Genomic DNA, 25604 nt, shown 5'->3' on the forward strand with positions numbered 1-25604 from the left:
AACCTAATCATAACCTAATCGTAACCCTGACACTAAAACCACATTTTGACCCTCAAAAATGACCTCAAACTCATGGGGACAGGCATTGTGTTCCCAATGACTGTTGGTCCCCACAAATATAGTGATATCTATTTGGGTGGGGGGACTGTTAATTGTATATTCCAATAAAAATTCTGCCTCATACATTGAGCCAGGAATGTCCACTTCTGTTTATGCACCAACTTTTCCAGGTTTATTCTCATCTTGCATTCCAAAGGTTCCAACAGACGGCTTTGTTCATGTATTATTCAGAGTGTGATTTACAGAACATTTTATTCCCCCCTTCCCGAAAAATAACATGGGGAAAACATTTTCTCATGAGTGACAGTAAACTGGAGGCAAAAGTTTGATTTTGGTACAGAAACATAATTTTTCCTCGTGGTAAACTCATTGTGCATTCCATGACTCTAACTGGAATTGATTATGGTGATATTGTTTATATCCATGCCTCCACCTCCCCACTGAAGCCTCTTGAATCTTTTTTCTCTCAGTGCACGGTGTTTCACAACACGTGATACTTTCCAAAATCATTGCTGTATGTTAGGCCCCAGTCACACAGACCTAAAGACTATTCCGTGACACCCCAGGACACTCCAGGCGCTGACTGGAACAACAAGCATTTGCAGACAAGCAAGCATCTTCCATGCAAACCGTTGGCGACCTCAGAATCCATTGCTAACCTGTCTCTCGGCCTGTGTGAGTGAGGCCTTATAAGTAAAGATTAGATGGTCCTCCTTAGAAAGGAGCTGGAAAGCATGCAAATTATAGATAAGACTCCACTTCAATAATCACCTTGTTACCTCTAGATCCTTGCTAATTTAAACATAGTCGTTATAATGTCATAGGATATTTTAGCATTAGCTGTATCTCTGAGTCACACTGACTGCAGACAAAAATCCTTTGGTCCCTACAAATACAGTAAGCCACAAAATATTCTCTTATTTCACTGTAACATTTTAAAAGGTTATATTTATTCATTTTTATACTATAAGGTTATATTTCACTGTTGCATATGCTTTGTGTCTGTATAATCAGAATCAGAATCAGAATCAGAAAGGGGTTTATTGCCAAATGTTGAGCAGGTTTACAACATTAGGAAATTGCTGCGGTGCTTCAGTGCAAACATAGTGTCATAAATAGCACTTAAATAGACATGAAAAAATAAAAGTAGGGATAAGAAATTAAAAGTGCTACGTAGAAAGATATGTGCATGAGATATACATGAGATATATACATGAGAATAAGAATTAAGAGTGCTACGTTGAAAGATATGTGCATGAGTGCAGGTGGTGATCAGTGCCAAACATGGAATGATGCAGTGAACACAGCGTAGGGTCATGTGTTAGTGGCGGGAACAGTCATATGGTAATTGTTCATGTGTCCAACAGCAGAGGGGAAGAAACTGTTCTTATGGCGAGAGGTTCTGGTGCGAATGGACCAGAGCCTCCTGCCTGAGGGGAGCAGGTCAAACAGACTGTGTCCAGGGTGAGAAGGGTCAGCTGAGATCCGAGCTGCACGCCGCAATGTCCTGGAGGTGTACAGGTCCTGCAGAGATGGGAGTCTGCAGCCAATCACCTTCTCAGCAGAGCGCACAACACGCTGCAGTCTCTGTTTGTCCCTGATAGTGGCTCCAGCGTACCACACGGTGATGGAGGAGGTGAGGATGGACTCGATGATTGCAGTGTAGAACTGCATCATCGTCCGTGTTGGCAGGTTGAATTTCTTCAGCTGCCTCAGGAAGTACATCCTCTGCTGGGCTTTCTTGATGACGGAGGTGATGGTGGGCTCCCACTTCAGGTCCTGGGTGATGGTGGTACCCAGGAAGCGGAATGAGTCCACAGAGGTGATGGGGGTGTCAGTCAGGATGATGGGGGGGAGTGGGGCTGTGTGCTTCCTGAAGTCCACAATAATCTCCACTGTCTTCTGGGCATTCAGCACCAGGTTGTTGTGGCTGCACCAGGACACCAGACGTTCAACCTCCCTCCTGTAGGCAGACTCATCCCCGTCAGAGATGAGCCCAATGACGGTGGTGTCATCTGCAAACTTGATTAGCTTGACAGACTGGTGGGTGGAGGTGCAGTAGTTGGTGTACAGGGAGAAGAGCAGAGGAGAAAGAACACAGCCCTGAGGGGAGCCGGTGCTGATGGTCCGGGAGTCCGAGACATTCTTTCCCAGCCTCACGTGCTGCTTCCTGTCCGTCAGGAAGTCAGTGATCCACCGGCAGATGGGATCAGGCACATTCATCTGGGAAAGCTTGTCTCGGAGATGGTCTGGAAGGATGGTGTTGAAGGCAGAGCTGAAGTCCACAAACAGGATCCTGGCGTAGGTTCCTGGGGAGTCCAGATGCTGCAGGATGAAGTGTAGGGCCATGTTGATGGCGTCGTCTACAGACCTGTTGGCTCTATATGCAAACTGCAGGGGGTCCAGGAGGGGGGCCGTGAGGGTCCTGAGATGGGAGAGAACTAGGCGCTCAAAAGACTTCATGACCACAGATGTCAGAGCCACGGGTCTGTAGTCATTTAGTCCAGTGATCCTAGGTTTCTTGGGGACAGGGATTATGGTGGAGGACTTGAAGCAGGCAGGCACATGACATGCCTGCAGTGAGAAGTTGAAAATGCCAGAAAACACTGGGGCCAGCTCGTTTGCACAGTGTCTGAGGGTGGCAGGAGACACGCCGTCTGGGCCGGGAGCTTTCCGAGCATTCAGGTTCTTAAACTGCTTCCTCACATCTGCTTCATGAATATGAAGAGTTGTGGTGGGAGGAGGTGGTGTGAAATCCTCTTTTGTGTGGGGTGAGGAGGGGGGTGTTGTAGGTGAACAGTTTGAAGGTGGTGATGGCTCTATGGAGGGGGGAGAGGTGGGGGAATTAGTGTCCAAAGTGCCTCTATTGTTGGGGCCGTTGGAGGTGTGAAGGCTGCCTGATGGCTCGTCAAAACGGCAGTAGAAGTCGTTAAGGGTGTTGGCTAAGAGCAAGTCATCAGTGGAGTGGGGGGTTTTAGGCTTGTAGTTTGTGATATTCCTAAAACCTTTCCACACAGAGTCTGTCTACACTGTTTTTAGTTTCTCTTGTGAAAATCTCCAGTTTCAATTCCATTTTCAAAATGGACTGTGTCTGAATAAAGGATTCAGTATTTTGTGATTTATGGGGTGATAAAAGGTCATATCCAAAATCAACAATTTAAAAAAAAAACAAAAAACAACTATGATCTTTATCTGATGTTCAGATTGCTTTTTAAATAGAAATCATTTTTAGACAGATAAGGACTCATTTACACATTTATGTGTAAAATCTTTAAAAAAAAAATACAACAAAACTATTAAACTAATTAATAAGATTAGTAAAGTGTCATTTACAAATGTCTGCAAATTTTCTTATCCTAATCAACTGTATTAGAACACTGTAAAACTAAATATGCATGAACAAATTGGGGCTTGAGCAAAACTACCGCTCTATGAAAACAGATTGTTTAATGTCATTTCAGAATCAGAATCAGAATACTTTATTGATCCCTGGGGGAAATTTCCAACAATTTGGTCTTTTTATACTCATTAAACAGAATGAAACATAAGGTTGATTGTGTGGGACAGACACTCCCTTCAGCTGTAGTTTAACACTCTTACAGATGACTAGCTTGTGGCACTGCTTTAATTGCCTGTAATAGGTCAGATGAGATTCCAGTGTCGTCTCCATCACTGATTCCAGCACTGATTCTGCCTTTACTTCTTGGAAACAATTTTTGTTACTAAGCAGTACTTGCCAAAAGTGGAAGTGCAGCCGTTGCCTGGCAACATTAGCTTACTGAATCTCATATCAGGAAGCAATGAGAACTACGGGTGCTTTGAGCTCGAACCCTCCAGATACTTTTCTAATCTCCGACTGTAGAGACTGTGAAGTCCAACAATCATGCTATTCAAGTCATCTGATAGCACATTATATCTTGTAGAGCTCGTATCTGCACACCTGACTACTCGTCATAATCCCATACACAAGCATAACATAAACTTTAAACCACAGAACAGTAGTGGATCCCCACAGGTTAGTTACTACATTCAACTTAATTTTCACTAACTCAGTCCTGCTTAACAAAGACAGAAAAGGGACACTTCTTTCCAAGCACTACATCTGTGATGAAAATTAGGGAAGCAGCCTCAAGGGTCCATTCATTTAAGCCTCTCTTCAAGCACAGACAACCCTCCACTCACCCCATCCCAAGTCTAAGGGATTTTAAAATTTAATTTAGAAAAAAAAAAACAACAACAACCCTGTGGGTTCTCACTGAATTAGATTTTCCGCTAAACTGGCCCTCTGTCATTAGAAAGTGCCACTGGGGCAATCAACTGTCCAACTATTTGCTAGTTAATGAAAAACATGAGCTTTCACAGGCACAAACCACTGATCGAGCTTTCCTCTCTTCAGCTTGTGAGACCCAGCAGAGGCACCAACTAGAAGTTGTCAGAATACTACTACTCTAATGGATCAAAGCGCTTAGTGGTAAATCACCACCAAAGACCATCTAAAGCAGAATAGCCCTCTCTATTTGAGTGACTGGGTAATAAGGCAGCATCCATTTATGTTGGCAGGGAGAGATGTAAGGTAATAGGGTAGCAGGAGAAAAGTGTAGTTTGATATGGAAGCTTTGTGGCAAACAAGGTTACCATCACCTGCATCAAGTATTTTCTGGGAATGACAGAAAGCGTATGATAGGTTCTCTTGTTTCATGAAATCAGATTTAATCTTTGGTCTGAAAACACAAGCTCATTGTGCATTTGAGTGTTTAACTAATAATATCTGCAAATTTACTTTTTTAAATTGATAAGACAATATTATGTTATAGAAGAGAGTTTCTCCAACTATAGGGCATGCCAGATCACGTTGGACTGCACTTATTTTACCGTTCCATTACACAATTTCCTGCTGCTACACATACCAAACAACTTGCTAAAAGAGGCAAGTGCCATATTGATCAATAAATTACAATAACCAATTTCAGCATTCTCTATGCCAATAAAAATGTTCACAAATCCCAACACACTGATATATCGCAGGTAATCTTCACCCAGCTTGTGAATGAAAGGAAGACCTAATTTATGCTAATATTTTCAAAGACTCACAATCTGGGCCAAAGTTCACATGCAAACCTACTGAGGGTCACCGTGGTTAGGACTGCATTCACTAACTGACAGCAGGAACAAAGCCCATAGCAGCTGGTTTCTCTACAGCAACATGCGCCAGTGTGTGTAGCACAACACTTCAAATCCCACTTGTCCAAATAATCATTAACCAGTTCAGCCCTGTGTAAATATTTTAAGAACCTTTGTAAACTAAAAGGTAAATACACACCTTAGCAAGAGGACACACACACACACACACACACACACACACACACACACACACACACACACACACACACACACACACACACACACACACACAATAAAAGGAGGGGGGCTCAGTAGTGGGACGTCCAGATTTCATTGTTATTCGGCATGTTGGGCTTACATAGGGTTGAAAACGATGAGGTCATCCCTATTGTGTACACCAAGCATTCACACACATACCTCTGCATGCCACTGCAGACCATTGGCTCAGCTGAAACACAAATGGGATGAAGCTAGTTTTTGGAAGGTTGGGGGATTTTCTTTTTTTTCCTCTCACTTAACCACTTTTTTTTTTCCTCCTCAAAGTCATCAAAATAAATCCAATAAACTCAAGAATGAAAACTCTACTTGTGTTTGCAAGGCTGCCACCTCAAAAGCCAAAATACTCCCATTCTTCGATGAGCTCAGTGAACAGAACGGTTGCACTGAGCAATACAGATCATGACAGGCCACTTTCCTGTTTTGGTTTCTGCAGTCACCACCTGCAAGCCAGATGATGTGAGATTGGGCACTGTGACCCATTTTTCCGGATTAGAAGAAAACTATCTGCAGGTCTACTTGTCTCATCATTGTTTATGTCCTCTAGTGGAGCACGTGATAATTAAGGCGAAAACAAGTAGAGAGACTATAGCAAACAGTCCAAACAACTGGATTTGCTGCTTTTTTGAATGTTGAGCCCTTTGCAAAATAAGAAAGCTGCCCTTGTAAACTGGAAATGCAGTGTTTTAGTACTGTATAGACTAAATAAAAGATTCAAAAATAACCAGAGTAATGAAATGAAAATAAGCCAGAAGCCTGAAATTTATCTGGATAAAATAAGCACCCTACTCAGTTACCAGCAACAACTGAGGAATTCATACCTATCAGCATCATCTGTGGCTTTCTATGCGCATCTGACAAGCAGGAAGACCGAGCAGGGTTCAGCCAAAAGCCGCTACTGCTGATTTCAGTAAATCCAGATGGATTTATGTGTTTACCATCCCTGGCACTATCTAGGACCTCCTTGGAACCAACAAACCCGAGCAAGATGTCTTTCATTATGTGGATCTGTCCTCCTCATCATGAGGACTGATTGTTGGAGCTTCATTTAACATTTCTTCCTAAGATAAAGATGCCACCACATGCACTGAAATTCTTTTTCCGTGACCCTTTAGCAAATACAGCTCTTTTTGTTGGAGAATTCTTCAACGTAGAATTCAGAGAAACAGACCATAATACCGCCAATGATCGGCTAAATGGCAGAAAGGCTTTATCCTCGGTCGTGCCTAAACTCAGGCAAGAAGCATCCATCTATCCCTTTATTGCTTGTTCTACTCAAGATGTAGCCTTTAATGTGCACTGGGCAAACCTTCAGTGCATGCTGGGATAAATTAAAAGCTCAATTCATTTCAATTTTTGATATTCTTAGACGCAGGGAGTTGGTGTCGGGGGTTTTATGAGCAGCAGCTGACAGCCATGTTTTGACTTACATTTAACCCTCAATAAACCAAACTATTTAAGTTGCCAAAATAACAAGGTTGAGTAATTTCTTTATATTTTTCATCCAAAGTTTCTTGCTATTTTTAAAGTGGTCTTGACAACAGCTCTCCAAGCATTCTGAAGGTCTTTCCAAGGTTTTTCCTGAACCTGTGACTCATTCTACAATAAAAAAATAAATAAAAATATGCACCTATCTCAAGGAATGAACCCATGTTGTGTCTACACATAACACTTTAACACAGAACCACTTTTAGACTGCATCTTTATCTCTTTTTTTTTTTTCGATTGTGTCTTTTGTTACTAGCAGCCTGTTACAAAAAGAAACAAAAAAAAACAAAAAAAAAAAAAAACACTTGTTCCATTTTCTTTCATTCAATCTATAAAGAAAATCCAGTTTGACAGGCACAAAAACTTTATTTTTACACCAAGAAAGTGATTCTCAAAGAACTGTTATGTGAAAACCTGACATATCTGTACATGGTACGTAGTGTCCTTCAAAGATTTAAAGAAGAACAGAAGTATCAGGACTATCTACAGCAGATAAACAGCATTTGAAAGTTATGTCTTTAAGAAATAGGACAAAGACCTGACACAGGACCCGAGAGGTGATTCTGGTCCTTCACAAGAATTGGACTGGAAGGAATCAGTCAGATCAAATTTTGATCAACCATGCAATATAATCTGGAAAGAATCCAAGTGGCTACAACTTCATTTTTTAACATGACAATGATCCCAAACACACTGCCAATGCAGTAAAAGGATATCGGGATAAAAGGAAAAAAAAAAAAAAAAAAAAAAAACCCACACACACACACACACACACACACACACACACACACACACACACACACAATCAGTTATGGACCTCAACATTATTAAAGGAGTGTGGAACAAAATGTAATGAAAGGCAGCCTTGGAATGTCCTTCAAGAAGCTGTAACAAATATTGCTGAAGATTACTTTAATTACAAGAAAGCTCGTTCAGGAGTTCAGGCTAAGTTGTTCATACAAAATACTGACTGCTAAGTTTGCTAGAATTTTACAAATTGTTGTTACTTTTATTATTCAATTTCCATGTATGTTTTCACATTTCAATAAATTTACTAAACCCCACTTCCCATTTTCCTAGAACAATATGAAGGAATGAGCGGTGGCTCGAAACTTTTCACAGTGCTATATAATAGCACTGTGTCATTTCAAGAAAAAAAAAAGATAGATGAACCAATACTTTAATACAATAATCACCAAGAAACTCAAACTTTCTTATGCTTCCATTTAAAATAAAATTTTCTGTAGGCGTTTCATTTTGTTGTAGAAATTATTTATATAGTACTGAAATATCTGAAACTTATTACTGGCAAAATTACATGTCTAATAATGGGAAAAAATAACAACAAATTGCAATTTAAAAAAAAAAAAAAAAAGCCCATGATGTTAAAATTCATCCCCACTCAGCCACTCTAAGGTTAAAGTAACTTAAACACTAAATCCCATCTCTGGCTGAAATATGCGCTCCATGTATCTTACAACCATGCCCTCCTCCCCTGTTTGGCCACATTACCATAAACATCAACATAGCCAAAAGATTATCTGTTTGAATTGTTGTGGCTCAGTGGAAAATTACAAGCAAGGAAGAGAAATCAAACTGACAGAGAAATCACAAAGACTGTCAATTACAGTGCACTTAATGAATCAATTTCAAGGCTGGGAAACAACTCAAAAGCTTGTTGACTTTAATACCAGATTTTTCTTTTTGAAACGCCTCTTCACACTATGGCAGCTCAGCAATGCATACTTTTAAAACAGAAGAAGGGAGAGAGGGGGGAAAAAAACTCATATCCCCTTTATCACATAAAATAATCAGCTGCTTCCAAGCTTATAGTATGTCACACTAAAAGCAATACAGACTGCAGATGATCAAAAAAGAAAACTTAAACCAGGCACATGACAGCTTTCCAACTTTAAGAAGTGACAGTTTCCCTTGGATGAAAGAAGCAACTCCATCCTGCAGTAATGGATAATGACCAGGATGTAGGTCTTCCTTTAATCCCGTGCCCGTTTCCCTTACTTGTGCGACTGTCGTCACTGGAGGCTTTCCTATAGTTGCGCGTTCAGGAAATGGCACATTAGACCTTCAGGCTCCTCTATAAAAACGCATTTGAATTGTTCAGGATCAAATTACTACTATAATGAAGCTGCCAAAAAATACAAAAACAGTATTTATACAAAAGGATAATCTTGTTAAGTCAGGACCACTATAGTCTAAAAATAAAAATTGCCATTAGCAGTGATTTATATTTGGCGTCATGGCTCTGATGTGTCACCTTTCCAACTTTCCATGGTCAGCTGATGGCGAAGAGAGCTGCAGCAAGATCATCAACATCATGACAAGGAAAAGCTTGGATGGATGTGGGTAGCAAAGCAGCTTGCAGATTTGTAGCAACTGAGGACAGTTTAAATAGAACACCCTGCCTGTATGCCATTTGCCCACTAAGTGTGTAGAAAAACATTAACTTGATGTGAGCTGGTATTGAAATCAGCAGTTTTTTTTGTTTTGGGGTTGCAAGCCGCCTGAAGGAATGCTACACTCAATTTCTTGTGCACCCTCTATATGATATGGAAGAACTAGAGCAGCTTCTCTGGCCAGCTTGGACTTGGAATAATTAACTGTGTGCACTATGTAGTTAAGCGCACTCTCATTTCAAAGTTTTGCCCCAGGAATTTAGACATTAACTCGAGTGGGTACACGTGTCTCATGCTTGGATACAAATGCAGGAACATTTGAGAATGGGTCGAATGTTCCCAGAGGATGTGGGTGACAACACATTAGCCTCACTTCTTGAATTATTCTGGACAGCTTGCTGCAGTCATATTAAATATCATGTATCATTTTTGGAAACCCACCAACAGCAGTGTGCTATTAGTCTAATCATTTTTTGAGCATTTTGCACCCAAACATTTAGCCAAGACAGGGTCAAAGGGGAGCTGGAGCCAAGCCATCACAGAGCTACTGCAGAAGAGCAATCCTTTATGCTTACATTCACACCTACGGCCAACTTGATCCCCCAACTTGATCACCAATGAACCTAACAATCGCCATTAGAAGAACCAAGAGTATCCAAAGAGAATGTAGAAAGCCACAAGAACAATATGTAAAATTCCACATAGCTCCAGTCAGTCAGTTAATTGGAACCCAGAATCGTTTTGATGTGAGAAGACTGATCGAAAACCACCTGGCAACCATCGGTCTCTCTGCGTGGCAAGTGTTTGCTGAGGTTGCTGCCTGTCGCTAGGTGAAATTGGTCACAAAGCAGTATATGTAGATTCACAGAAAACTTTCTTGTGAAAGGCTTGGTCTTTAGCACATCACCCATAGTTTTCATGGAAGACATTTGCACTCAGCAAACTGTTACCAAGCAGCAATGAAACTGAAGAGTGTGACCCAAGCTGTAGATGGAGTCCATTTGCCAAGTGCCTTTTGTAATGTGTTGGTTGTGGTAGTATAGCACAAGTTTTACTTTAAAGGCAAACTGCCTCAATTTCTAGTCTGCATTACACTACAAGTTCCACTATCGCTTGACCAGTAGTTGACGAGTGTTTGGCCAGCCCAAGGGTCTTGCATGACCATGGTATTTTGATAGCAGTCAAAGCAATCACAAGGTGGTTTTGTAGTGCAGCACCCTCTTTGCAACCAATTCCACTCAGTGATGGCCAGAAAACTCCAACAACCTCTACCAATCACTCACCAACTGACTGGAAAACACATTTTACCTAGCAACTGAAGCCTGTAACAATTCTTATTTTCACCAGCACCTCGTAGGATATAATCCACTACTACAACTGAAAGGTGCCATTAAAGTGCAAGCTGTCTGTCAGCCACCACTGAACAACAAAAACAAAAGAAAGCAATACCAGTTGTTGGAGTTGTAAAATGTGTGTGGCCCTGTGAGTTTGGATCCTACCACAGAAAAAGAAACATGCTGAGCCAAAGGTAACTAAAGCCACCAGGAAGTCTTGTGCAGAACTCCTTCAAATAAACGAAAATAAGGTCCAGAACAAACTCAGCTGTGTAAGGCTAGTGTGACTGCCACGATGGTCATTAAGAGCATTTTGGGGTCAAAGTGAGGGTCAGACAGTTTTCAATTTAAACACCTCTTTTTGCTTGAAATGCCATCCTGAAAATACATGAATGGGTAATTTGCTACAAAAAACCCCAATTTCCTTTTTCAAAGAACATCTCACTCCTGAGCCTCAGAAGTTCTCCCATTTCCACTGTTAACCAACATCTAACATAAAAAATCTAAAATGAGAAATTATAACTGTCAATCTCAAAAACAGAGCACGTTATCCAATATTTAAAAGCCATGTGTCAAACGGAGAGACAGTATTAACAGAGATGCTATTAATTTGAAATTCCAATGCTTTTCCCACTCTTTAAGCTTCCTTTTTGTTTGTTATTATTTATTTCCAACTTTGTACCAGGAAAAACAAATGAAATACATAAATAAATCACAGCTTTAGTCCCTTATCTTTGTAAGAGCACCAACCCAGTCAAGCAAATACATGAAAGTAATCCAATATTTAAGGACAAAGAGCAGATAAACATTGACTACTGCCACTTCATGTCCTCTAAATTGCTGACAGAGTGATGGCAGTAAACAAGATAGATATAAGCGGATTTCAGCCAACATATTAATGAATCCCCAATCATCAAGCTATTGAGAGGCAAATACAAAAAAACAAAAAGGTGCACTCTGTCACAGACACAGTCCTTGCTGTCTCTTTTTTACCTGAGATTTCTCTACAACTCTTTATTTCTATTTTCATCTTTTTGGTTTTAGTCATATTTCTCCAGGGTCTTCTCTCCTTTCCCCCACAGCTGTCCCTCTGACTCAGGCTACCAGCTTCAAAGTGGCTAAGGTTATTTAAAACCTCTGAACTTCCTCTTCCAAATATAATACACTTTAAGATGTATTTATTTATTTTTTGCTAAACAGGAAAGGAAATTTGTCCAGTTAAACTGTCAGGATGCAAACAGTTAAAACAAACCGGCATGAATCACTACATATTCTGCATCTACTGAAAATACACGGGGAACTGATTATTGACAGGAACTTCAACATCTCTCTAGAACAGTTTGAACTAAAGAAACTTTCATAAAAAGAGACAATTTAGAAGATTTCTGCCAGAAAAGCTCTTAGGCAGGCCGCCAGAATTGCAAAGTGTATGGCATAGATTTGAACAGCAGAACTGTGCAGACTAGGGCTGCCATGATTAGTCGACTCGTCACAATTACGTCGACTATCAAAATTGTCGACAACTAATTTAATAGTCGACGCATCGTTTGAAGTTTTGTAAGGTCCCAAAAGACGCAGGAATAAGTAGTAGGATTTAAGAGTGTAATAACGGACTGAAACAGAAGATGGCAGCACTGCATGTATAAGGATGCCAGCTGCCGTTAAACCCCGAAGAAGAAGAAGAAGGAAGTGTGTCCCAGAATTCATAGCTCAATTTCCAACAATGGCGGCAGCTAGTTAGTTTTAATATTACTCTTATTATACTTTCTGGGTCACAAAATAAACGTTTAACATATTTTCAGGCGAGAATGTAGCTGTGTAAACCTCAAATATCTGCTCAGTTTATCAAGACACCACATATTTTCAAAAGTGCTCCAACGTTTTCGGAGACGTCTGTTACCCACTAGCTCGATAGCTAGGCTGGGTTCAAGGCTCACTAGAGCCCGTGAGAACACCGGACTCCCGGCAAATTGTTTTCAAACCCACCGCTGTCTTTTGCTACCCAGGTTAAACATGATATACAAGTCACTTAGATAACTTAAAAATGTTTTTTTTTTTTCAGTATTTTATTTGTTCCTGAGTAAATCTGTTTGGCTGAAATTAAAGTTATAGTTTTTACACAGCTGAATAAACGTCAAACAGACAACTGATTATCAGAAGTGTGAGATACTCGAGAATATACTCCGGTGTCCTGTTATATTTTAGATAGCAAGGAGCAGATGGCCGAGTTTATTAAACTCCAACGAAACAATCTGCAAATTTCATTAAACTTTAATAAACTATCATCTTGTCTTTATTTTTAGTTAGCACATACCTTAAACACTTAAAGCTGTAAGCTAATGGTAGTTATATAAGAGCAGATGCATGCTGGTGCAATAAGCTGTACGTTGTACGTCCAATGGATGCATGATCTGATTAGTCGACTAATCGCAAAAATAATCGGTGACTAGTCGACTATCAAAATAATCATTTGTGGCAGCCCTATTGCAGACGCATGCACAGCTGCTCCCAACAGAGAAACAAATGATTAAGCTCATTAGAGCTAATTAGTGAATATTGCTGGACAGATTTCGAAAAAGTTCTACCAGATATTTTGAGTAATTTTACACATTTCTACATTTCCAGCGACAGACCATGACTTACAACCATTTTCATGATAATGTGCAGCTCTGATTATTTTGATGAAAACAGTCACAACTTGTTATCTTCAGTAAGAAAAGATGTATCATTTGTGTTTTTACAGAATTTCATGTGTTATTGATTCTGAGAACTCAAACCAATTTAATACCTTTACAACTATACTTAAGTGCAAACGGCTTGTTACACAAATTCAGAGTAGAGCTGGGCGATAGAACGATAACGATATGTATCGCGATATAACTTTTACTCGATAGAGAAATTAAGCTATCGCGATAGACCTCGCCGCTCTTGTCCTCTTAAAAATAAATTTAAAAAAAAAAAAAAAAAAAAAAAGGTCAGCCAATCCAAATTAAGTAGCGCAGAGCCGAACCAATCACAGCCGCAGCGTCACGTCGCGTGACTTGTTACGTACAGCACAAGTGCCAAGCCGCACATGTGTTTGTTTGGGAAGCAGCCAGCGGGTAATGGAGCCAGCGGGTAATGGAGGAAATGAGTGTGCCGACTAGAAAAATCAACAGAGCGTGACCGAAGAGAAAACAGATGATGGTTCCAACGCCGGAGAGATTGTCGAACGGAAGAGCCAAAGAAGTTCCGTAGTGTGAAGGTATTTCGGCTATTTCAAGTCTGACAAAAACAGAGTAGCGTGCACTGTAAATTGTGCCGAAAGCAAGTCTGGAAATACAATAAACTGGTGCATGCGTCACACTGTGCGCCACGTTATTGTTTCGGTGAAATGAATTTCTACAATACTGTTAATTCTACTCTCTGCAGTGTTTAAATGCTTACATATACACACAGTTACTGTCCGTCCACACATACGACTCGGTCCTGCTTCTATGCCCCAGCTTTGTTTACTTTTTCCCACCGAGGCTTCTAGACTTCTGATTGGCCAACATTTCTGCACGGTTAGGAATCTAGCGCCACCTGCTGCTTTGGCATGTTCATAGCAGCGTTTTCCTTCATTTCTGCCTTTATGTGTGGACGGGATTATTTTTTTAAAACGAAAACGGAAAATCTCCGTTTTCAAAAATGCCCGTGTACGTGTGGACGTAGCCTCAGTCTCTGACTGGAAGCGCTAATTCGTCATTCGGCTTTTGTCAGACTAAAGTAACTGTTAAAACTGTTTGAAAAGCTCAGCTATACAACAAGGAGAGATTGAGAATTTCCTTTTAGTTCTCAATTTATTTGATATTGACAAAAGTTAGTCAGTTTTGTCTGTTCTTCTGTAAAACAAACTAAGATTTATTTTTAGAATTAATATTTTGTTTCTAAGTGGAATTGACAATTTAGTCTGTTTCGTTTGTTCTATTTTGAAACTTAAACGCTTTAGCGGCTGCCTTTTGTGTAGTTTGCAATATTTGCCTTTATTTATCTGAAAAAGTCTCATGTTCCTTAAGTACATCTACCCTGTTGAACTTATTATGGGAAATAAATATTTAAATAAAAACAAGCTGCTGATTATTTCACATTTTACTTGTGAGCAACGGCACATTTAAATCTTACAAATATAGTTATTTGGCTTATATCGTGATAGATATCGTTATCGCCTGAAATAAAAAAAACCATATCGTAATATGAAAAAAATCTCATATCGCCCAGCTCTAATTCAAAGACTCGCAAACATGGCTCGAATCACTTTTTCTCGAGTTTTTAAAAGTCTCGCTGTTTATCGAGTTTTCGCAGTACGTGAAGCTGAAAAGGTCAAATAACAGCAAAGACAGTGAGCCATTTCAATTACCAAAAACCATTTACTGTCATTATGCAGAAATATTAACTTCACACACTCCTTGGCTCAGGTTGTGGGTTGCCAGATTGCACTAAAGATTAATCTGTATGTAGTGTGTGGATTTTAGACTGTTCCACAGGCAATCGGGCAACTTGCCGCATGGGCTGTCCAGCTGAAGGCAGAGTAACTTCCCTGTCGGAAACACGTGTTTGGAACACCAAAAAACAACCACCAACTTATCCAAACAGAGTCAGCCGAATAAATAAATAACTACCGTATTTCCCGGACTACAAAGCGCACCTAAATATTAGCCGCACAAGCTAAAATCAGGGGAAAATCCTGTTTTGTACATACATTAGCCGCACCTGACCAAAAGCCGCAGGTGTTTCAATGTTGACTTATCATATGTAAGAGAATATGCACAAAGGGAATTGTCAGGAAAGAGATGGCTGTTTGGAGACATCACTTTTATTAATATTTTGAAAAACAAGTTATGGGTACATATTTGCACATGTAGTACATAACAATAACCTACAGCACACCAGAACAATAGATTCGGCCTACCTTTTAGGCTCAGGTGCAGTGACACAGCTTTAACAAGAAGAAAAGTCAGTCATTCACCATCTTTCTCTTCTTCCTACGCACTAAAACCACCAAAGTCCTCTTCTCCAGTGTCGGATACAAACAGGCTCATGATGGCTTCGTCATCCACTCTTCTTCTCTCCTTCGTTGTCACTTTCAAAACCAAAGAAATCCTCATTGTCAGTGTCAGAGTCGAACACCCTCAGAAGGGCCGTGGCGGTGTCCTCCTCTCCATCATGCAGCAGTCCAGCCCTTCAAAATCCGTTGGTGATCGTGGATGTTTTCACACTTTTCCACGCTGTCAGAATCCACCGGTGGAGTTGGGCATAACTTGCTTTTTGGGCATAACTTGCAAGTTTATCGCCGCTCATCATCCACGACTCCCGCTGAACGCGTAGCGCTACTTTGAAGTTTGTTTTTCGCGCTACTTCGTACGGCACTACGTTGCCTGGCGGACGGACATGTGAATAACATACCACTCTTGAACCCCGATCCTTCCGCCAGGCAACGTAGTGCCGTACAACAGCGGAACACACAAAACAAATCGTCTTACGATATCACAAAAATCATGGACAATCCATAGAAAAGCCGCACCTGACTAAAAGCCGCAGGGTTCAAAGCTTGTGCAAAAAGTAGCGGCTTATAGCCCGACATTTACGGTACACATGAACAGATTTCCTGAAAATTGGTTGTTTTCAGCATTTTAAAGTTTAAAAAACCTGAAAAATAGAAATTATGTTGGATATTTAAAATCACCAAAAATCAGTACCTGTACTGGTCTTGCAAATTTGTGTATTTTGGCTTCAGCTCCCCCACGACCCTGAATTCGATAAGCAGAAGAAGATGGATGGCTGGCTGGGTAGACAAATATAATGTCAGGGCTGTGCAGATTACAAGAGATTCCTGGGAGAAGGAGCAAAATGCAAACCCAATGGAAGACCATCTTTAAATAATATTAGGTATGCCATATATTTCTCCCAAAAAGTTATTTAAACAGTTTAAATATCATCTTTGTAGGGACACTATATGATTCACCCTTGGCAAATATTAAGAACTCTAAAACAATACAGAAAATGCTAACCACAAACGCAAGTCAAATTTAGCCGATGACATTAAAAATATGGGATAACAGCAACCTTAAAAGATTGAGCAACCAGAATGGGTTAAGTTGTCAAATAACTCTCCCAGTACTAATAACCCCAATTTGAGTAAGAAATTCAATCCAGTTCAAAGCTGACACTCAAATGATCACGAGTGCTGACATTACAAGGTAATTTCAGGAAAAATGGCTTGCATGGATTTCAAGTTGCACCTCCAGACACAAACACACACACACAACAATTTCCCCCAAAAATGGCACAAGAGAGGCGGCAGCAATTAACAAATCCAACTGGGTCACAAAATGACTTCTTTCACTAATACCAACTCAGGCAGCCAACACCAGCAGCATCCATTTAGCCATCCAGAAATACAGAAATTTGAGAGCTTTGTCTGCTTGGAAACAGATGGCAAGGCAGTTGGTAGGAATTTCAGAAACACTCCAGTACATGTTAGTCTTATCCCCTAACAGTTTTTGTACTCAGTGGCACTCTTGCAAATTCATTATAGAGTTGACATGAGGAAGGGTTGAGGACAGTCTGAAAGAATTATTAATTTGACACAAACTCATTGTAATCCAGGATAATGAACACGTGCACCCCTGCAGTCAATGCTTTCTACCAGTTAGCTGACGTGCTGTTGTTGTTCTCTCACTTCTGCAACAGCAACTAGTATAATGCTGATAATAGCCAAGTCATTCAGCCACAAAGGACATGAACTAATAGTGAAATTCTGTGTCAATGATTATGTCAAAAAAAAAAAAATAGAAAGATAAATCATTGTGTTATCACACCTTTCAGGTCTGTATCTAGTGCAAAACACATAAATCAGTAAATGCCACCTCATTTACTAATGTCAGTCAACAAGTCCAAAGAGCCAAACAGCTCTTTTTAAACATTAAAAAAAATAGATATTTTCAAGGCTGTGTCTAATCATGTAAAAAGCACATGATATCAATACTGACCACAATACTTTAAAAAGTAATACCTCTTTGTAAGGGATTACTTTGACTTCTTATGATTATTCTGTTATTACATTGAATAGAGTAGTTTGATAGAGCATCATAAATGTGAAAAAGTAGAATTTTTAAGTTATCATCATCTAAGGCAGCGGTCCCCAACCCCCGGGCCTCGGACTGGTACCGGTCGGTGAGTCGTTTGGTACCGGGCCGCAAGAGTTGAGGCTCAGGTGTGAAATGTATGGTTTTCAGCGTTATTTTGTTATCGTTTTTATTGTTAACTCTGTTTTCCTGGGTCTTTTCACGTGTGTTATGAATAAATCTTCTTTTTTTCGGTACCGGTACTAGTTTTATTTTGTTATATTTATTCGCGATACCTTAAAGGTCGGGCATAAACCGGTCCGTGGCGCAAAAAAGGTTGGGGACCGCTGATATAAGGCTACGTTCACACTGCAGGTCTTAATGCTCAATTCCGATTTCTTGATCAAATCCGATTTTTTTTGTCTACTTGTTCACACTACAAATAATATGCGACAGCAAACGCGCTCCAGTGTGAGCCCTCAAAGCGGCCTGCATGCGCAAAAGAAGACGTCACACACAACGCGCTCTGTTTAGACCCAGAGCAAACAATATTGTTTGACTGATGGCCCTTAATATAAAGACTTCAGACTTTACGTTTCCCAATTTTTGCTTTAAGTTATTTTGTTATTTACATAATAATGTAAATAACCTAATAATTATCCTTATTGCTGTTTAAGAGAGGAGCGGTGCTTCAAAGGATAGTTACAGATTTATGTCAGAATCTGCAGATTATACAGTACAAATAAAATGTTCATGTTTCTCCAACGTTGTCTTCCCAACAACTTCACTGACATCTACACTGGATGGCCAGGAAGCGTTTACGATGTCTTCTCGGGCACTTCTCCAAAGCTGATAATTGGCGTCTGTCTTGTGTCAGTGACATTTAATGCGACTTGACCGTTCACACAGCAGTCGCTTTCTAAAACATCGGATATGTATCGGATTCAGTACCATATGCGAAAGTGACCCAGATCGGATTTGAAAATATGGGATTTGTGCCGTTCACACTGTCATACCATGATCGGATATGGGTCGCATAGGGTCAAAAAAAAAAATCAGATTTGATGCGCTTTCGCCTGTAGTGTGAACGTAGCCTAAGTCGGACAAGCAGTTGAGAAAGAAGGAGGACATCACAAAAATTATAAAAGACTGATGCAGCTACTGTGAAATGACCCATTGGTTTCTTAAGTCCAATTTTGAAGCATCAAGATTTTCCATTTTCACCTTCGTCAAATACTCATTTGAAGGATTTGACAACAGCGGACCATAATTACAGTGAAACTGTACATTCGTTAGCTACCAACTTACACATTGATTCTCCTAGCATGATTTAGACTGACCAATATTTGTGTTTACTCAAAGCTGAGCAGCATCAGACCAATATTAAAAGCCTGGCCAGGAGCAGAGGCCCAAAGCCAGATGGAGTATCTGTTTAACCATTCACACCAATCTCAAAACACTGTATAATTACAGATTACGGCATCAGTCTGAAGAGAGCACTGACAGCCAGAAAAAAAACAAAACAGAATATGGGTGAAATTGGTGGCTAGTTATTCAGTCTGCAGCAGAACTGCAATCAATTCAATGGTTAACACTGCAAAACTAGATTGTAAGGGAATTTAACCTGGCTTTTTTGGATAATTCAAGAAGTAAACTTAAAATGTTCAGCCAACCTGCTGTGTGTAGGCCGGGGGATGCCAATGTAGTAGTATCTTAGGTTTTTATTCCAAGCTAATTTCTGCAAATTGCAATGAAATAATAAGGAGAGCAAAGGCACAAATGATCCCTGCCTAATATTCTAGCATTACAATATCCATATGAAGATACTCCACGTTCAATCTCCATCATGGCTTATATCGTTTGTAAGGATTATACGTTTATTCTATAATATCTAGGCTGTTCTTGCTTTCAAGGCTTTTTTACAGTACATTGTGTTTACTTCCATGTTGATTAATCTGACTAGTCATTGTTCCCTGATGCTTATAGATTTTTTTTCCTCTCTCATTTGTCACAACTAAAATCTGAAGCCTTTATAATCCACAGTGCTTTCATCTGCTACAATCCACTTACAGCCCTAATTAAAAAGTTGTTTCACCAGACAGACGGGAAAGTGGAGAACTGGACAGGGATCCAAGTCCCCTCACCTCAGGTGGAATGGCTAAAAGTAACTGCTTCCTCTTGTGACCTCCTTTTTTCTTTTCTGGGTGCTTTGAAAAGGCCTGACAAAGCCTTCATGGGGTTTCATATTTATCCTCTGCAAAGGACCATGGATCAAAAGAGATAGGCAATTTCACATATCAGAGAAAACACCGCAAGGGCTGTTTGTTGAGTGAAAACAAAATGCTGGCTTGCACTTCAATGTGTCAAGAGCTTACAGACCCAGGCTTTCTAACATACCCTGCACTTAAGTATTTGGAGATACTGTCTTTCTGTTGACTACTTAAAAATTATTTACCAAAACAGGTGCCTGTACAAAACACATGTACATCTGATGTGAATCAGTCAGAAAATAGTTTGATGTTCATCTGTTGCTGCCTGCTTTTTGCCATTAGCGATGTCTTAGCTACTCCTCCATTTCCTCTATTTCTACCAGTGGCTTTGACTTCTTGCTCATTTTTTCACAAGATCAGCATCTGCTAGAAAAATGTGGTCATTGATAGAGTGTATTCTTAGTGTCACTTTACATGTTACTTCTGTTCCCAATTAGAGTTCATTATTTGGTCATTTCTGTATAAAAGGGGAAGTGAGCATGTTGGTCACCAATGAGACAGACCACAATCATGGTCATACAACTACAGCAGAGAGTATTATGATGTTTAGTCCAACTGCAACCTTACCTTCAAATAGCTCAGCTAGCTCACAAGAGCTAGGTTGCACACACTAATATGTGCTGAGCACTGATAGGCTGTTACTCAAGATATGTAATCAATAAGATTATCAATAAGACTAGAATGTGAGACATTTCTGTCAACCACAGAGCAGCATCTGAGGAAATTTTAAAAAAGAAAGAAAGAAAAGAAAAGCAACCGCCAAATTGTTAGCAAAAAGTCACCACCTGAAAACATTTGCGTCTCACTGTTTAACTAGTTCCTTTATTGTCCGGGCCATCAACAAGATAATCAATACGGTAATCAATCCTTTTTTCAATGCTAATTAAGATTCCTGGTATTACTGACTTAAATTCAAAATGTGATTAAAGTCTGCACAGCATCTCAGTAAGAATCCCAGTATTTTGTATTACACCATTTTGCCAGGCCAAGTAGTTTTATTCAATCAGTCTGCCCTACAGTATGAGCTACTTACTGTTACAGAGTATTTCTTGCTCTGTTATTTCTCAAGAGACAGCCTACCCCAATACCTTAAACAGAGTGAACTCACATTCCAATCTCCAGCATGTAAAGAGTCACCAAAACAGACAGACAAAAGCACAAAAAATCAAAAGGTAAGCTCAAGAAAAGAAGCAACATAAATCATGAATCAAAATTAATGCAGAAAGGATCGACATGGGCACTCTGAAAGAGTGACGTGGTAATAGACAGAGATAAATATGAGGGATGTGGACAGAAATGAAGAGTGTGTCATAGTCCCCGGCATGCCATCCACAACAGAAAGAAAGCAAGCCGAGAGGAAAAGGCACTGTGATGGGCAAAAGGAGGAAGGAATCGTGGGAGTTGGGGAGTAAAGGAGCAGCAACAGAACTGAGACAGAAGGCGAGGATGAGGCAGTAACAGTGGAAGGGAGGGGAGCATAGTGAGGTATGTCGTAAACAGGTAAGACCCCATTATCAGATACTGTCAGTGATGCATTACACGTCAAAAGGGAAAGCGCTAGTATCCCAGTTATGGGATTAAAATGTCCTCCTATTCCTCACTTTGCATTTTCAGATTCTCTCCTTGAGCACCTCCAAATCTTTTCCTGTCCCAAGCGGGGCTAAACTACACATTTGAGACTTTTTCACCACATCCTAATTGAAGTGTTTATTTAAAATGCAGGATTTTGCTCACAAGAAGACACCAAGGTCCTGGGAAATTCTTTATTTGAAAGCAGTAAAGAAACCCCCTGCTGTGTGCTTGCGAAGGAGACGGTTCATGCACACTGACCTAGGCTTTCTAGCAAAGCCTGCACTAAAGTCTTCGGGGATGCCTTTCTCTGTCAACCACAGTAGTTGAAAATAATTTATGCATCTCACAATCTTGACTGCATGATGACAACAGTCTCATTCATTCAACTCGTGCTGCTTAATCTAAAAACATGCAGATGTTTCAACATCCCAAAGAACTTAAAATAATCTTTCAGCTGCCCACCATCAGTGCTTGAATTTCTTTTCCGCCCCTCATATCTTTTTTTAAATTCAGCAACTACACGTGTGACAGAACATGTGCGCCTCCACCTACACACTCAATTTCAATAGTCTACTTAATATTATAAATGCGACACAGCTTCCAGATCAGCTCAGCCTTGGCATTCACAGGCACCGACGAGGGAGGGCTGATAGCATGAGATGTTCAACCGCTATATCAGAGTTTGGGTTTTTTTGTTGGGGTTTTTTTTGTTTGTTTGTTTTTTAAACGCAGCTGCTGCAGCAGCCAAAGCAGAAAGGACAAAGCAGCTCAAATGATGCCGTGGAAGGAAAGCATCTCCAGCGGTGCTGCTGTGTTGTTCGAGTTGAAAATTAGACCCATCCCAGTCAACCACCGAACAGACATGTAATTTCTTTGATGTGTCCATTAAGGATTTGTCAGTGAAGGAAGCTGTGTGTGTGTGTGTGTGTGTGTGTGTGTGTGTGTGTGTGTGCGCGTTAACCCCCTCCTCCCGGAGGGGTAACGCTGGTAGCCTGGGGGCAGACTCCACAGGTGGAGATGGCAGTAAAAAAAAAAAAAAACAAAAAAAAAAAAAAGAAGACAGAGCATCTACAGGAGGTCCATTAACAATACCCCCCCATGGTGACAGAGAGAGATCTCAGACACAAGCAAGTACTAACCTCTTTAAGACAAGCAAACTTTAATAAACTTAACTGGCCTATACAAAAAAAAGAAAAAGAAATGCTTACTTCATGGTTAAATCGTTTGATGAGCCAAGCTTCAGAGGCATCTTAAATGTAGCACTCCTACATCACTATTCAAATGTGACTAAACTACACTGACGGCCATTTTGATTAATGAGACTGGTGTTGACAGAGCCTTAGGTGGAAATAACTTCATTTTTGATTTCCAGCAAGTTCCTAAGCTTGCACTGCGCTCTGAAAATAACACATCACATGCAAGTAATACCATGAAAGAACACGTGAGTCCGGGGATAAGTAATAAACTTTGCATCTCTCATCACATCCCTGACTGATCTCTATGCCAATCAACACATTACAGAGCTGTGAAATGCTGCGGATGTCCAGGCAAACCATTCAAATCGGCAGCAGCAATGCCTGCTAACAGAAATGCACTGCAAATCATGCATTTGCACCAAGAGCTGCTTCCCCAGATAGAAGACATTTCTCTGATGAAAGTGGCCCCACGAGTCTTTACGCCAGCTGCAGCGTCCACATGTAAGATGATAAGACAGACAGCATAGGTTGGGATACACAGGAAACCCACTAGAGCGGCAGCGGCTAGCCATCCCCAATTATGCAGCAGTCACGGAGAGACTTAACCAAACAACCATTACCTTTATCTGATCGTCATTTTCGCAAGATTTCCTGTGTCTTTAAGAGCAACGGTGAATCGCTGTCTGAATTTTTAACTGTGGTGTCTGCGTGCATGTGTCAAAGAAGACGCCGTTAACTGAATGGGGGCTGAAAGCCTGCTCGTTATGATACAGGTAATAAAATCAGATACATGCTGGGAGGGGAAATAAAATCCACGCCAGTACCACGTAAACGTTACCTGAGCGCCAATTAAACTTTTCAGCCTTGTTTTCTCTACCTAAAATATACTGCATTTATCCAAATACTTAATCCACACTGGTTTTTAGCACACTAATAGCAGCTACAATCCGGCTAACCGAACACTAATGGATCTAATATCCCCCAGTTTCTATACGCACACCAACGAAGAAGAGAACGCACTCACCTTTATCAATTTCCACCTTTTCGACAGGAAAAATAACGCTCTCGCTGGTCATTCGGCGGCGCACACACAGACCGTAACTGCTGTAAAGGGAACCGGCTGTCAAAGCTTCGTAGCAGAAAACCTCCGCTGCTTTTCACCTTTGTATCTCTTGCTGTCCGAGCACTCCGCCGACCGCCTCTCGGTTTGTTCAAATCAGAAGTTCATCCAAAGTTGCAGCGGTTCGCCCCGCCTCGCGACGGCGATTAGGTCACCGCCTCCCTGTAATCCTCTGAGCTGTACTCTCGCGATACGGACAGCCACTGCTTATCAGACTGCGTAGCCTCGCGGTGACACGGCGAATTGAATTAAAGAGAGGCCGACCCAGTGCTGTTGAAAAAGGACAGGAGAGAGGGAATGCGTTGCTCTGGCAACACAGTGGCTGGGCTTTCAGCGATGCCCCCCCCCCTTTTTTTTAAAATTCAAGCCAGTGATGTTGTGGCAGGTTTGCGTGTTGATAAACACTACCTAATCGATCTAATGCTTGCATCGGGGACAGAATAACAGGAAGCTACCTGCTGGAATGTGTTTACCCTGTATAAGAACTGCCATTTGGTTTTCAGCTGCTACATTGGGATATAATGAAGTATAATGAAGGTGCTCTTCATTACTTAGATAACAGTACCGAGGGGTAATTTTGGCACTATTTGTATAAAAGAATACAAGCATCGAAAAGGATGAAGAGGGGCATTAAAATATTTAAATGTATCTATATTTTGCTAGTTCTCAGATATGAACCACAACGTGGGTCACAGATAAAACCTACCCACTACATTTGATGTCATTAGCCATTTCTGGGTCCAATGGCTCTTAACTTACACAAAGAAAACAAAGACTGAGACACATTAGAGTATTAAAATTATCAGTGTAGCTGGTTTTCCAGGTGTTACGATAAATAATATAAAATAAAGAAATATGCACAAGGTGTAGTTGCTTTAAAAGTTAGTAGTATGTTAACTAGCTAGTAGACATCTAAACATGGTGGTCTCTCTTAAGAATTAAAAAAAATATGGCTATGACTTTGGACTTAATAAAAGGAAAGAAAACTAAATATCAGCAACATTTGGATGGTTAGTGAAGTTGAGTTGGATCAAATAATAGTCTGGTAGCTATTTTAGGTATAACAAATGGCGTCACAGGGAAAGTAAACTGTCAAAACTTAAGCCAAGAAAACATCTGAGATTACAGTTAGTCAATAATATGTTTTTGTGTGGACTGGGTCAGGAAGATGGGACAAACCTACCCAGTCTACCCATTGACTAATATTAAGTTCATCACACATTGCTCAAGAGTTGTCAGTCATACACTTAAGACATGATGCAACCACTAGTTCCAATGGAAAAATCTGTATGAGTACACATTTCCCAGAGTCCGCTGGTTCTCACTAGGTAAAATAAGTTGCTGCCCCAAAAACCTAATGATCGATTTTTTTGTGTTTTCCAGGAAATAATCACTGACTACTAGTTCGTAAAACCTGCCTACAAAGAGCATTTTCTTTAACTTTGAAGGTGAACCATCTCTATTTCTGGTTTGCTGTTCACTCTAGCTCAGAGAGTATCTGGACTCTATTTGTGAATATGTGTTTTTCCTTAGTGACAGGTGGTTACTAGGGGGTCAGTGACTGGTCTGTAGGCCTGTGTAACTGGGGCTTTCACAATCTTTTCCTTTGCAACTGCCAACCCCAGCAACCACTCAAAACTGACTATAGAATACATGTTTTTCTTTCAT

The 25604-nt window shown here is 40.5% G+C and overlaps 1 protein-coding gene across 3 annotated transcripts in view; it reads right to left on the reverse strand.

Annotated features, from left to right (window-relative positions):
• The window catches only part of sipa1l1 (signal-induced proliferation-associated 1 like 1), a 95949-nt gene extending 71765 nt beyond the window's left edge, over positions 1–24184 (reverse strand). For 2 of the 3 annotated variants that reach the window (XM_026143587.2, XM_026143586.2), the window contains exon 1: positions 23841–24184. The gene's annotated coding sequence lies outside the window, so the exon portion shown is untranslated. The remainder of the gene's footprint in view (positions 1–23840) is intronic. The other variant, XM_026143588.2, reaches the window with a different exon arrangement.
• Positions 24185–25604: the final 1420 nt, after the last annotated feature.

The sequence above is a fragment of the Astatotilapia calliptera genome, chromosome 15 (assembly GCF_964374335.1).
Source record: "Astatotilapia calliptera chromosome 15, fAstCal68.1, whole genome shotgun sequence".
In the NCBI taxonomy this organism is placed as follows: domain Eukaryota; kingdom Metazoa; phylum Chordata; class Actinopteri; order Cichliformes; family Cichlidae; genus Astatotilapia; species Astatotilapia calliptera.